Source organism: Sciurus carolinensis, chromosome 12 (genome assembly GCF_902686445.1).
Source record: "Sciurus carolinensis chromosome 12, mSciCar1.2, whole genome shotgun sequence".
Taxonomy (NCBI): Eukaryota; Metazoa; Chordata; class Mammalia; order Rodentia; family Sciuridae; genus Sciurus; species Sciurus carolinensis.
Genome location: NC_062224.1, coordinates 76325514 through 76339373, shown reverse-complemented (window position 1 = coordinate 76339373; position 13860 = coordinate 76325514). Strand labels below are relative to the sequence as shown.

The 13860-nt window shown below is 39.8% G+C and overlaps 1 long non-coding RNA gene across 8 annotated transcripts in view; it reads right to left on the bottom strand.

Moving 5' to 3' along the window:
* Nucleotides 1–13624, bottom strand: part of LOC124961486 (uncharacterized) — a 48823-nt gene extending 35199 nt beyond the window's left edge. For 5 of the 8 annotated variants that reach the window (XR_007104257.1, XR_007104261.1, XR_007104255.1 and 2 more), the window contains exons 1-2: nt 13492–13624; nt 12525–12591 (exon numbers count right to left, since the gene is read on the bottom strand). This is a non-coding gene — a long non-coding RNA (uncharacterized LOC124961486). Of the gene's footprint in view, nt 1–12524; nt 12592–12996; nt 13381–13491 lie in introns of those variants that run through there. The other 3 variants (XR_007104260.1, XR_007104259.1, XR_007104258.1) reach the window with 2 other exon arrangements.
* Between the last annotated feature and the right edge of the window lie 236 nt (nt 13625–13860).

The following is a 13860-nucleotide window of genomic DNA, read 5'->3' as shown; positions in this document are numbered from 1 at the left end:
ATAATCCTTGTCTTTGACTCTGGTGTCTGCAACAATGCAGTCTATTCTGAATTTTACAACCATACTCACCTAAAACATGGCTTTCATCATTCCACTTCACTATAAAAACCAACTGTGACTTCCAATTACCCAAAATTCAACTCAGTGAGACACTGAAGATTTCCCGGATATGTACTGATCCCATTATCTTTCTTTTAGACCTATTCTCTCTTAAACACTGACACAGTAATTAATTCACAAATATTTATGAACCCTACATCACTTTATACACTGGTGATATAGTAGGAAACAAGACAAAGGCCCTGTCCTCGTGGTGCTTATGTTCTGGTGAACACCGAAAACAAATGAATATAAAATATCATACAAGCTATGTAGGCAAGTAAAGCAGGGAAAATACTGTAAATGTGGACAGGGTGCTATGGTTTGGATATACTTATTACCTGAGTCCAAATGTTGGAAGTCAACTAAATGTAATTTTTTCTTTCAAAGCCTGAAATCTTAACTACCCAACTAAAAATAAAACAAAATGAAAATACAATTTTTTTTTCCCCAGTGCTGGGGATTGAACCCAGGGCCTTGAGAACGCGAGGCAAACACTCTACCAACTGAGCTATATCCCCAGCCCATGAAAATACAATTTAAAACAAGTTCTATATTCATGTGTGGTGAAGGTCTAGTAATTGTGTTTATTTATAAATAATAAAACCGATAATATATAATCCAATACATCAACAGTAAATAAAGAAAAGGTTATGAGGTACTTTTTAAAAATAAGAATTTGAATTATAAAACATTTATTATAACCACAATGTTGCTGGGGCAAGGCATACTTTAAAATATCTCAAAGAGAAAATAACACTTTAAGACTGTTAATAATTTCAAAACTTCTAGAATATTACCATAACACTATTTATATGACATGCCAAAAACTCTACATTTAATAGTTAAGGGCAAAAATTACCAACTAGTTGTATTACTTGACAGATTCACTTGCTTCCTAAAACATCATACAAAGAGGCAAAAGAAAGTAATTTCCAATAGAACCGGATTTAAAAATTAAAGACTAAGAATACAGGAAAAGGTAAATAAGTGATTTTCCTCTTTACCAAGGTTTCAACAGAAGCAAATACACCCAAGAAACCATTTATAAAGGACTCAGCTTTATAACTATTTTAGAGATCAAAGTCACTTGCCTGCCATAGGAAACTGGCTTATAAAAAGTCATCAGGGGGCTGGGGAGATAGCTCAGTTGGTAGAGTGCTTGCCTTGTAAGCACAAGGCCCTGGGTTCGATCCCCAGCACCCCCCCCCCAAAAAAAAAAAAAAAAAGTCATCAAATTATACACGAAACTTATCGATTTAGCCAGGCGAGATGGCACATGCCTATAATACTAGCAGCTTGGGAAGCTGACACAGGAGGATCATGAGTTCAAAGCCAGCCTCAGCAAAAGTGAGGCTGAGCAACTCAAGTGACAGTTATTTAGAGACAGGATCACTAAGAACTCAGTGAGACCCTGTCTCTAAATAAAATACAAAATAGGGCTGGGGATATGCCTCAGTGGTTGAGAGCCCCTGAGTTCAATCCCTGGTACCCACACCCCACCCCCAAAAAACCAAACCTTCTCAACTTATTATGCATTCCTATTTTACTACCCTATTTTTATTTTACTAGAATACCAAAGCAAACCAAAATCATTTTAAATTAACAGGGATAATTCTAAGTCCTAGGAGCCCTAGAACAAATGTACTATATAACAAGAAGAGTTGCCTAGCCTCGATTAAAGCAATGCAATTGTGGCAAATGCTATTTGTCAATCAATAAAAAAAAAAAAAAAAGCCTGATTTTTTTTCTAATGTGTAAGAAGAATGCTTTATTTTATAATTATTTTTTTTAGGAGATGAAAAATACCTTAACTGATGATTTGATATGGGACAACTATCAATAATAATTGCCCTCTCTCAATGAAGCCCATCTTCCAAAATTCACCTTACAATTTTTCATTTGTAAAAACTAGACAGGCTCAAGCATATCTTTCGACTACCGATAAAATTTGATTTTGTTCATCCACATTTAAAAAATGCTCCTTGATATTTTTATAGTTGATAATACAAGGAAAAGGTTATGAGATAATTTTTTAAAATAAGAATTACCTATTCGGTGTGATGGGTAACTCTGTGACAAACTTGGCTGGGCTACAGGGTGACCAGATACTTGATCAAACATTATTCTAGGTATTTCTGGGGGGCTTTGTTAAGATGAAATTAATATTTAAATTGACAGACTGAGGAAAGCTCTCAATAATGCAGGTAGACTTTGTCCAATCAGTAGAAAGCAACTAAAACAAAAAGGTTGACCATCTCCACAGTAAAAGAGAATTCTTCTTTCTTCCTACTTGACTGCCTTTCAACTAGGACAATTTTTTTTGTACCTTTGGACTCAAGACTAGAACTACATCATTGGCTTTCCTGGGTCTCTAACTTGCTGAGTCACCATGTAAATCTTGAGATTAGCCATTTTCCATAATTGTATGAGTTAATTTCTTATAATCAATTATGTACACACACACATATATACATATTTTTTTTTTATTGATTGTATTTTTCTGGAAAACTCTTAATACTCTAATAAACACTAATAACCTGAATTCCAAATCATGGCTGGGTTTTCTTGGGTTTCTTTTTTTGGGGGCGGACTAGGGGGTACAGGTAGGTACCAGGGTTAGAGCTCAAGGGCACTCAACCACTGAGCCACATCCCCAGCCCTATTTTTTTTTGTATTTTATTGAGAAACAGGGTCTCACTGAGTTGCTTAACACCTCTCTTTTGCTGAGGCTGGCTTTGAACTTGTGATCCAACTGTCTCAGGCTCCCGAGCTGGTGGGAATATAGGAGTGCACCACCGTACTGGCTCAAGGCTGTTTCTTAATAGCTGTGACCCTAGTCAACTCTGTTAACTTCCCTGAACCTATAAATGAAATAGTCTATTAAGCACAACATTGAGAAAAAAATTAATTATGTAAAGCATCACACACAAGGTCTGACACATGATGCTCAACAAATGAATACTGTTGTATCAGAATAGAAGACTCTATTTTGAGGAAAAAAAACAAACAAAAAAAATCCAGGTGAAATTGGGCCTAAAATGTATAATTGGAGGTCAGGTGTGGTGACCCTTGTGGCAATCCCAACAACTCAGGAGGCTGAGGCAGGAAGACTGCAAGTTCAAGAAGCCTCAGCAACTTAGCAAGACCATGTCTCAAAATAAAAAAAAAAGGTGGGGATGTAGCCTAGTAGTCAAACACCCCTGGGTTCAATCCCTGATACCATTAAAAAATAATAATAATAAAATAAATTTTTAAAAATGTACACCTGGTGAGGACAGTAACAATGTGAACAGGAATTGGTAGATTACCCTAGTCAATGGGAAAAAAATGTCCCTTATTTTATCTTTTCCTCTATTTTCATATTTCCAAGATTACTTTCTGATTTTTATTACCCCACATGACTTTCTATATGGGAAAAATTAAGATGGATTGCTTACTAAAACCCTAATTAAATCTTGTTTAAAAATTTTTTCCAGGGCTGGGGAGATAGCTCAGTTGGTAGAGTGCTTGCCTTGCAAGTACAAGGCCCTGGGTTCAATCCCCAGCACCTAAAAAAAAAAAAAAAATTTTTTTCAAATATACATCACTTTCTTCAATCAATTAATATAGTGGATATAAAAATATAAGCCTTCTGATAAAAGATTTTGCAGAGGCACTAAGTTCAATGAAAATATTAACCACAGTAACACTACATATTTTCACAACTAAATTTCAACATATATGTCAATAGATGACAACATATTTTGCTGTCATTAGTCTTTCATAAAACAGTGTAGTTTCAATTGCATTTTGCAAGAGTTCTGGCTAGTAAAACTTTATGGCATAGATTTCCCTCCCTTCTCCCTTTAACATCCATAACTTCTAAGAAAGGGTAAGTGCAACCTCTTCACAATTTCAGGATAGGCAATGAGGTATCACTGCAGAAACTGATTCTATTTCAAATGCAAACAAACCATTTAGCAACCAGTCTTATCTATTCATAGAAGGATCAGAGGTACTGCAATTTTTACTTTTTTTTTATGAGAGTTAAGAGGAAGAGACAAGATGGTGGAAAAAATGTTCCCTTTTCACAAGTCTCCAAGTGAGAAAAAAGTCAGAGCAACAAAGAAAATACTACATTATGAAAAAGAAATAAAGGAAAATTCTGAGAAGTAATAAAGTGACGGGAAACCTAAGCATGGAGAATTGGAAAGGAAATGTAGAGAAAAACACAAAGCAAGTCACAATGGCTTGGCTCCCCAGTGAGGGGATAAGAACAAGACACTGCAAGCATAAGGTAAGCCAGAGAATACATTCAACCCTAATTATAAAACTTTAGGCTGGCGGTCCGAACTGCAAGACAAATCCACAGTTCATAGAAATTTTAAATCCAGTTCAGGACCCAGGTATCCCACTCGTTGGTATACACCCAAAGGACTTCAAGTCAGCATACTATAGTGATGCAGTCACATCAAGTTTATAGCAGCTCAATTCACAACAGCTAAGCTATGGAAGCAACCTAGGTGCCCTTCAACGGAAGAATGGATAAAGAAAATGTGGTGTATATATACACAATGGAATATTACTCAGCCATAAAAAAGAATGAATTATGCCATTTGCTAGTAAATGGATGGAAATGGAGACTATCATGCTAAGTGAAATAAGTCAATCCCCAAAAACAAAGGCCCAATGTTCTTTCTGATATGCGGATGCTAACACAAAATAAGGAGGTGGGGGCAGGTAATGGACAGAAGTTCAATGGATTAGACAAAAGGAAATGAAGTAAAGGGAGGGGTGATAGGAATAAGAAAGAGAGCAGAATGAACTGAACATAACTTTCCTATGTTCATATATGAATACACAACCAGTGTTAAGTCCACATCATGTAAAACCTCAAGAATGGGAAGTTATACTCCATATATATATATATAGCCAAATACACACTACTGTCCTATATCTAAAAAGAATAAAAAATAATCCGGGATAAAAATACAAATAAATAGATAAATAAATCCAATTTGGGTATTTGACCTGAGATGTCCCCTCCTGCATGGCAAGCTAGTTTTTGAGACATCAATACACTATTCAGCAATTCTCAAGAGTGCTTTAGCCAGAAGCCATTATAAGAAGGATCCAACAGTTAGGGATCAAACTGCTCTGAGGAGCAGATAATTTGAAGTTCAGGGTCTCTGTGGACACCCTGACACAATGACTGGGTGTGAGACCAGTCATAACTGGGAAGGGGTGGCAGCGGCAGACACAAGCCTGCTGAGTGGTGGTTTGAGCAGCAGGAAGCAGACTGAGGCAGAGAACAGGGAACACAGTGGTTGGTGTCCTCTGTAACAAGAAGCAAGACTGAATTCAAGTCATGAAGGACCCAGGCCTGAGTGCACCCAGACTGAGGGTGGTAAAATGCCCAGTTCCTGGAGTGCCTCCCACTCATGCAGAATTTGCTTATTTTACTATTCCCTCCTCACACCCAGAGGCATCCTAAGTGTATGTCATGGCTTGAATACTTACCACACCTTCAGGCAAACAGACTGCAGTCAGCTGGGATGAATGTATACACACCTGGCACTACCCACAAAACGCCAAACCTTGGCTGGAGAGAAAGGATGGCTATGGCCCATACTCTGATCATGAACTGGGCACAAAAACTAAGGGGCTTTGGGAAGAGTGAACACATGCTCAGAAAGTGTGTCCAATCAAAACATTTCAGTTAGAAGGAATTTGGGGCTTTTTAATTTTTTCCCCCTATTATTATTTTTACGTTACCTTTTCCTTATTTTTTTTTTCTTTTCTTTTTTTTTTTTTTTGGTGGGGGGTTAGGGATGGGGGATGAACTGAGGGGCACTCAACCACTGAGCCACATCTCCAACCCTATTTTGTATTTTATTTAGAGACAGTCTCACTGAATTGCTGTTGCTGAGGCTGGTTTTAAATTCATGATCCTCCTGTCTAAGCGTTCCAAGCTGCTGGGATTACAGCGTGCACCATCGTGCCTGGCCCTTATTTTTATCTTTATTATTATAGCATAATAAGATTCTCTCTCTCCCCTCTTCTACTGTCTCACTTATTGTTTCTCATTAATACTTTCCTTTTTAGCTTATTCTATATTTTCCCCTTTCTTTTCTATTATTATTGGTATTGTGGTTTAATTGATTTTTATTGTATCTCCATATCTGATTTGTTTTTATGTTTTTCTTCCTTTTGAATGGAGTTTGGATCAAGTCTGGTAGTTCGCATGTATTAAGTGGGTACTTTGTCATTGAGTTATTACACCCATAGCACAATTGAGAAAGAGTACACCTTACTTCAGTCACAATCTAGTCCCACTCAAACCTTGCTGAATACTTCAACTCTAAGAACAGGGGAGAGAACATCCCACTGCCAAGGACCTATTTCCAAGTAGACATGGCTGATGGGGGCCTGAAGTTCTGCTCCTGACACTTGATCCCATAGTAACATCAGAAAGACGTGACACAACTATGGCAGAAACCACATTATAAAAAACCTCAGCATGGGTTGTTCCTATACCCTTACAGACAGTACAAAGTAGACAAGACTGAAGTTGTAACCACAGAAGGTTTACTGATTACAACACATCTGCCTAAACTACCAAAGGGAACCCTCTCTTCTAAGACCTACGGAGAACGGAGATTTCTCAGGCTCCCAATACATTACACAGTGTCAAAACTCACCAATCACATCCAGAAACAAGAGGCAAACTACATTAAGTCCATCAGAATTAAATTTAACATTACACCACAAACTAATAACCCTGGGCACATCATTAAGAGAAAGGTATTTCTGAAGAAGGCCCTCACATAAAAGAGGAAGATAAACACACACCCCAAAATGGGCAAATCTCAAAATACAAATAATAGAAACACGAAGAAACAAAGTAACATGGCTCTCCAAAAGTTCATAACTCTCTATTAACTGATTCCAAAGATATCAAGGTGGATGAAATGTCAAAGAATTCAAAAGAATGTTAAAAATGATCAATGGATTCAAAGAGGGTAAAAATAAACAGCTGAATGAATTAAGGAAAACAATGCAGGATATGAAAGACCAATTCAAGAGAGACAGAGGCTCTGAAAAAGACCTAAACAGAAATCTTAGGAATAAAAAGATCAGTAGGTTAAATTAAAAAATCTGTTAAAATTCTCACCAATCAGGGCTAGGGATATAGCGGGGCTAGGGATATAGCTCAGTTGGTAGAGGGCTTACCTTGCATGCACAAGGTCCTGGGTTCAATCCCCAGCACCACAGGAAAAAAAAAAATCCTCACCAATAGCTGGCCATGGTGGCACATGCCTATAATCCCAATGACTGGAGAGACTAAGGCATGAGGATCCCAATTCAAGGCCAGCCCCATCAACTTAGTTTCTGTCCCAAAATAAAAAATAAAAAATAAAAGGTTGGGGATAAAGCTCAATGGTTAAATGCCCCTGGGTTCAATCCCCAATCCCAGAAAAATAAAACATTAACAATTGTAGTAATATGCACTAAACATCGGTGCACCCAATTTTATAAAACAAGTTCTACTAGACATAAAGGAAAAGACAGACCTCAATAAAACAATAGGTGAATTCACTACTCTACGCTTACCAATAGATAGATTATCCAGGCCAAAAAAAAAAAAAAAAATCAACTAAAAAACATGAGTTAAATTACACTAAGGATCAAAAGAACTCAACAAATCTATGGAATATTCTACCCAACAGCCACAGAACTCTTTCATCAGCACATGGAACTTTCTCCAAAATAGATATTTTAGATATTATCAGATCATTACTCTATCATCAGATCATAATGAAATCAACAGCAAGAGAAACTACATAAACTATACAGAGAGTGAACACATTAAAGAAAAGGGAGAGGGATAAGAATTATTATAATCATATGAAAATGGAAACACAAAACATATCAGAGTTAGATGTAGTGTCACCTGTAATCCCAGTGGCTCTGGAGGCTGAGGCAGGAGAATGGGAAGTTCTAAGCCAGTCCTACCAATTTAGCAAGGCTCTAAGCAACCCAGTAAGATCCTGTCCCAAAATAAAAATTTTAAAGTGGCTAGAGATGTGGCACAGTGCTAAGCATTCCTGGGTTCAATAACTGGTACCAAAATAAATAAACAAACAAACAACACAAAGCATCATCAAAGAGCTCTTTGAAAAGACAAACAAGACTGACAACCCATTAGCCAAACTAGCCAAAAAAGAGGGAAAACCCAATTCAAGTTGGGAGATGAAAATGCATATTACAACAGACACTACTGAAAGTCAGATGATAGACAATTTTGAATAATTATATTCTAACTAAGTGAAAAACTGAGAAGCAATGGACAAATTTCTAGACATATACTTATCTAAACTGAATCAAGAGTATATAAAAAAAAAAAACTCAGCTCAACAGAAAGCAATGATATTGAGACAAGAATCAAGTCTCCCAACAAAGAAAAGCTAAGCTGGGGTTGTAGCTCAGTGGTACAGCACTTGCCTACCACATGTGAGGCACTGGATTCTACCCTCAGCACCACACAGAAATAAATTTTGTGTCCATCTATGACTAAAAGTGTCCCCGGATTCAATCCCCAGTATTAAAATAATTAAAAAGAAAAACAAAACAAAGAAAAGTTCAGGACCAGACAGATTCACTGCTGAATTTTCCAAACTTTTCAAGAACATCAGTGATCCTTAAGCTATTCCATAAAATTAGGAGAGGAACCCTTCCATACTTGTTCTACAAAGCCAATATAAGAATGCTACCAAACCCTATTAAGGACACAACAACAACAACAAAAACTACAGACCAATATCCTCGTTAAACAAGATGCAAACATCTTCGCACCACAATAGAGCTGGTTTCATTCCAAGAGTGCAAGGATGGTTCAATATGCGCAAATCAATAAATGCAATACAGCACACAATCATCTTAATAGAATCAAAAAAGATGCTTGAAAAATTCAACATCCCTACATTCCTTCATAACTGTAAGGTCAGATGCAGGTGGCTAAAAAGGAGTCAGACCAAAAGCAGCTGAACAAAGCTTTACTTAGGATCAGCTCTTGGGTGAGATTCACCAGTCCACCAAAATAAAGGGCCAGGGAAGTCTTGTATTCTGGGGTTGGCGGGGAGGCAGTAGGCTCAGGGGTAGATGTGTCTTCCTGTGTTTGGCCGGAGACCCTGCTGGGACCCAAGTCCTTCTGGGTTTGGCTGGAAATCCAGCTGAGTGACAAGCGGGTGCAAGAGGACATTAGGGTTTATCTGTCGGCATCTGATTGGTTGCTCTTTGGCACAAACGGGTTGCCTGATGCCCCGCCCCCATCCAGTTGCCTCAGACCGCCCTAACATTAACAAAAGTCCTGAAGACACTAGACATAGAAGGATCATATCTCAACATGATAAAGGCTATCTATGACAAACCTACAGTCAACATCATACCGAATGGGGAAAAACTGAAAACATTTCCTCTAAAATAAGGAACAAGATACTCTGCCCACTCTCACCACTCTTATTCAATGTAGTACTTAAAAATTAGCCAATGAAAGTAGACAAAAGAAAGAAAAGGCATACAAACAGGAAATCGAGAAGTCGAATCATCTCTGCAAATGAGTCTATACTATACAAGACTAAGACTCCACACCAAAAGATTTTTAAAACTGATAAGCAAATTTGGCAAAGTAGCAGGACACAAAAATCAACACACAATTGTCAGTGGTTTCCATAAACCAATAACAAATTTGCTGAAAAAGAAATCAGGAAAATGATTCCATCTGCAATAGCTGGCTAGCTGATACATCCAAGATGAAAAGACCTCCCATGTTCATTGATTGGGAAAATCATTATTATTTCAATGGCCATACTACCCAAAGCAATCTACAGATTCAATACAATCCCAGTCAAAATACCAATGACCTTCATCACAGAACTAGGAAAAAAAAACCCTAATTTCCATTTATATGGAATCACAAGACCCCAGATAGCCAAAGGAGTTCTGAGAAAAAAGAAAAATGATGAAAGCACCAAAATACCTGGTTTCATAGCATACTACAGTGATGCAGCCACATCAATGTTTACAGTAGCTCAATTCACAGTAGCTAAGCTATGGAACCAACCCAGGCACCCTAACAGATATAAAGAAAATGCAGTATGCATATACAATGGAATGTTACTCAGCCATAAAAAAAGAATGATTTTATGACTCTTGCTGGTGAATGGGTGGATCTGGAGACTATCATGTTAAGTGAAATAAGCCAATCCCAAAAAAACCACAGGTCAAATGTTCTCTGATATGTGGATGCTAGCACACTATCGATGGGGGACAGAAGTTCAGTGGATTAGACAAAGGAGAATGAAGGGGAGGGTGGGTGGGGGGTGAGAATACGAAAGACAGTAGAATGAATCAAACATAACTTTCCTATATTCATATACGACTACACCACCAGTGAAACTCCCTACCATGTACAACCACAAGAATGGTATCTTAATTAGAATGAGTTACACTCCATGTATGTATAACATACACTCTGTCATGTATATGTAAAAAGAATTTTTTAAAATTACCTGATTTCAAAATGTACAGTGGCCACAGTAACAAAAACAGCATGACACCAAAACAAAGGTGCCAAAAACATTCACCAAAGGAACAGCCTTATCAACAAATGGTGCTGAGAAAACTGGACATTCACATAAAGACGACTGAAACTCATTCCCTATTTCTCACCCTGCACAAAAATCAACTCAAAATGTTAACACATCAAACTCTAAAATTAGTAACAGAAAATAGAGGAAAACTAAGAGGTGAAAATAGAAGAGGTGAAGGGGAACAGGAAGACAAGAGGGTACCAACGAAGATGAATATAGTTAAAGCACAATATATGCAAGTAGGGAAATGTCACAGTGAAGCAATTTGTATAATTAATGAGTTATAATTTCAAAAAGGAGTGACAAATAGACAACTCTTCTATAACAAGAACCAGTCTATGGAGTACAGTTACTATCATAAAATAATTTAGAGTGTGACTTTTTATTTTCCTTTGTTCTTCTGAATCAGACTATGAAGTCAGGGGACTCCATGAACTGAAAGCAACTTCCTCATGCCAAGTGGAGGCTGAGGGGCTGAACCCCCACCACATAAAGGAAGCTGAGAATAGAGATTGCCAGTCCAGCACAGACTAACTCTACATATGTATTTCACCTGGTGTTTGTTTCTATATGTTGTAAATGCTCCTGTGGGGCCAGCAGAAGCAATCTAGCTGCTTCTCCCCAGGTTTGATCTAATTGCATAAAATTCCTGCTCTTTTTCCATTGTTTGCCTATTTCTTATATGTTGGCAGGCAATTCAGTCAGCCAGAATCCAGGTGGGGTTCCTAGGAAAGGGTGCAGGTAACACTTCCTTCCTCACTGATGGCGGTGGAGACGGACAGACTGAATGAGGGTTGGTGTGGAAAAGGAGGAAACTGTTATCTCCTATAGCAGCAATATAGGCCTGCAGCACAATTGCTCTCAACTATTTTAAAAAAAATTGGTCCTAGAAATTTATTCAATGATGCAAAATGCTATTTTAAAAAATGTGGCCCTTACTACATGCCTGGCCCTAGTCTAGATGTGAGTATTAAAAATGTATGAGCAAACAATCCCAACAGGTAATCAATAACTGAATAACAGAGTATGTTCACAGAAAGCAGGTACAACCTGGGGGCAAGAAAGACTTTGCAGAAATGCTAATAGGCCACCTTCAGGATGCAGTTAGTCCATTCCAAGATTAAGTTTTGGTTTTTGTGATAGCAGGGACCAAATCCAGGAGCCCTTAACCACTGGGTCACATCCCCAGCACCACCACTCCCCAACTCCATTTTTTTTTTTTTTTTTTGAGACAGGGTCCGACTAAGTTGCTGAGGCTGGCTTTGAACTGTCTATCCTGCCTCAGCCTCCCAAGCCAATGGGATTACATGTGTGGGCCACCATACACCAGGTCAAGGTTAAGTAGCAAAAATTCAAGTTTCTAAACTAAATTTCAATTTAAGATGAAAACATCTGTTAAGGTTTCTATACATTACATACACAACAGTAACCCACACAAACGGAAATTAGCTCAGTTTGAGAACATGATTCATCATCATTCCCACATGCTCAATTTAAGACCCTCCACAAACAGGAATTACACTAATGAAAATGTGGTTGCAATTGTACAACCACAGGATCAAGAGGCACCTGTTGTTTTATGAATATAAAACGGCATGCATGCTTCTGAATGGACTTGTTACAAATACAATATAAAATTTAACTGTCAGACCTTTAATAAGCAGTTTTAAGATGGATATTGAATGGGGAACAAAACTCTATAAAGGTGGCAGATTCCTATCTGTATCTGAAAGTTTTCCAATTTACAAAGACCAAAGTGGTATTTTTGGAAAGCAAATGAAAATTACTTACAGATTTACGTAATTCATATCATAATCCCCCAAGGCTACCTTTACTCCACATCTAACTTTTCAGTTTCCTAAAACGAAAAAAAAAGAAAGAAAGAAAGAAAGAAATTTAACGAACCAACCATTAGAAAATGTCCCACACTAACATTTAATATTCCCAGTTTATTATCTTGGACTTTCCAACAAACACCTAACGAGGTCGAAACCCGAGGATACCACCCTAACAGAATTGAGGTCACTGTGACATGACCACTCTGCAAAGTCAAAAGTGCGGCTCCTTTTACGCTGACGGAGCTTATTTCCAGAACTTCTGCCCTGCCACCCAAAGAACTGGAGAGTGTGAATTGCACAAGGTGTTTGGCACCATTTTCTAAAAAAAAAAAAAAATCCAAAGCTTTTATCTGGTTCCTGGAAGGTCACCCCGGTACGCGTTAGGCTCTGCCCTGGGTTTTGCGGCATCTGCGCTGGCCCCTCACCCAGTGACCTTCAGGTCCCGTGCTTGGCCCGACCCTGGAAGGACCTCTCTGCCTTCCACACCTCTGCAGCACCGTCCCTCCCCACGCCACGCCGATGGGAGCGGGTACTCGGAGGGCCCGTGTGGCCAGCGACCTCCCCGCAGAGAGCCATCGACCGCCCGCCGGGCTCCATCCAGCCCAAGTCCTGCTCCCGCAGTGACTCCAGCCCGCGCCGCACGCCGCCCCTATACGGAAAGCCCCCAGTGGCCCTCCAGGAAGAAACCCCGGCTCAAGGGCGCCTGCTCAGGGCCAGGCCGCGCGAGGGGCTGGGGGCACACCCCGAGGGGACCCCCTCGGTTCCCGCCTCGGGAAGCGCCCCCTCTCCGGCACCACGAGTCGCCCGCGGGACCCCCACCGCACAGGGCCGGACCCCGTCCTTGAGGAGATGCCGCGGAGGGGCGGGAAGGGACAAAGACAACTGCGCCTCTCCCGCCGCAACCCCTAGCCCGCGTTTACCTCAGCCGACCCCGGGGAAACCGCCCGAACTAAAATTAGAAACCAGCGTGGTGCACGCTCACGTGCGCGCGGCCCGCAGGGGCGGGGTAAGGGGCACGGTGCAGTGAGTCATCGGCCCCGCCCCCCAGCGCCGGAGAACGCGCTGACGTCAGCCGCTTCCCCGAAGGGTGACGTAAGCGCGCCACGGGGAGGCCTCAGGGCTGCTGGTAGAATGTTCAAGGAGTTTCGATGCCTTAAAGGGACCGCGACTGGGATCGCCCCTCACCCCCCGTAGATTCAGAGCCAATCTTATTCTCCTTTCTACTGAAGAGTTCCGACTATTGAGCTGGTGGTGGAAACAGAAGAGGACCTGGGCCTCAATGAAGGCTC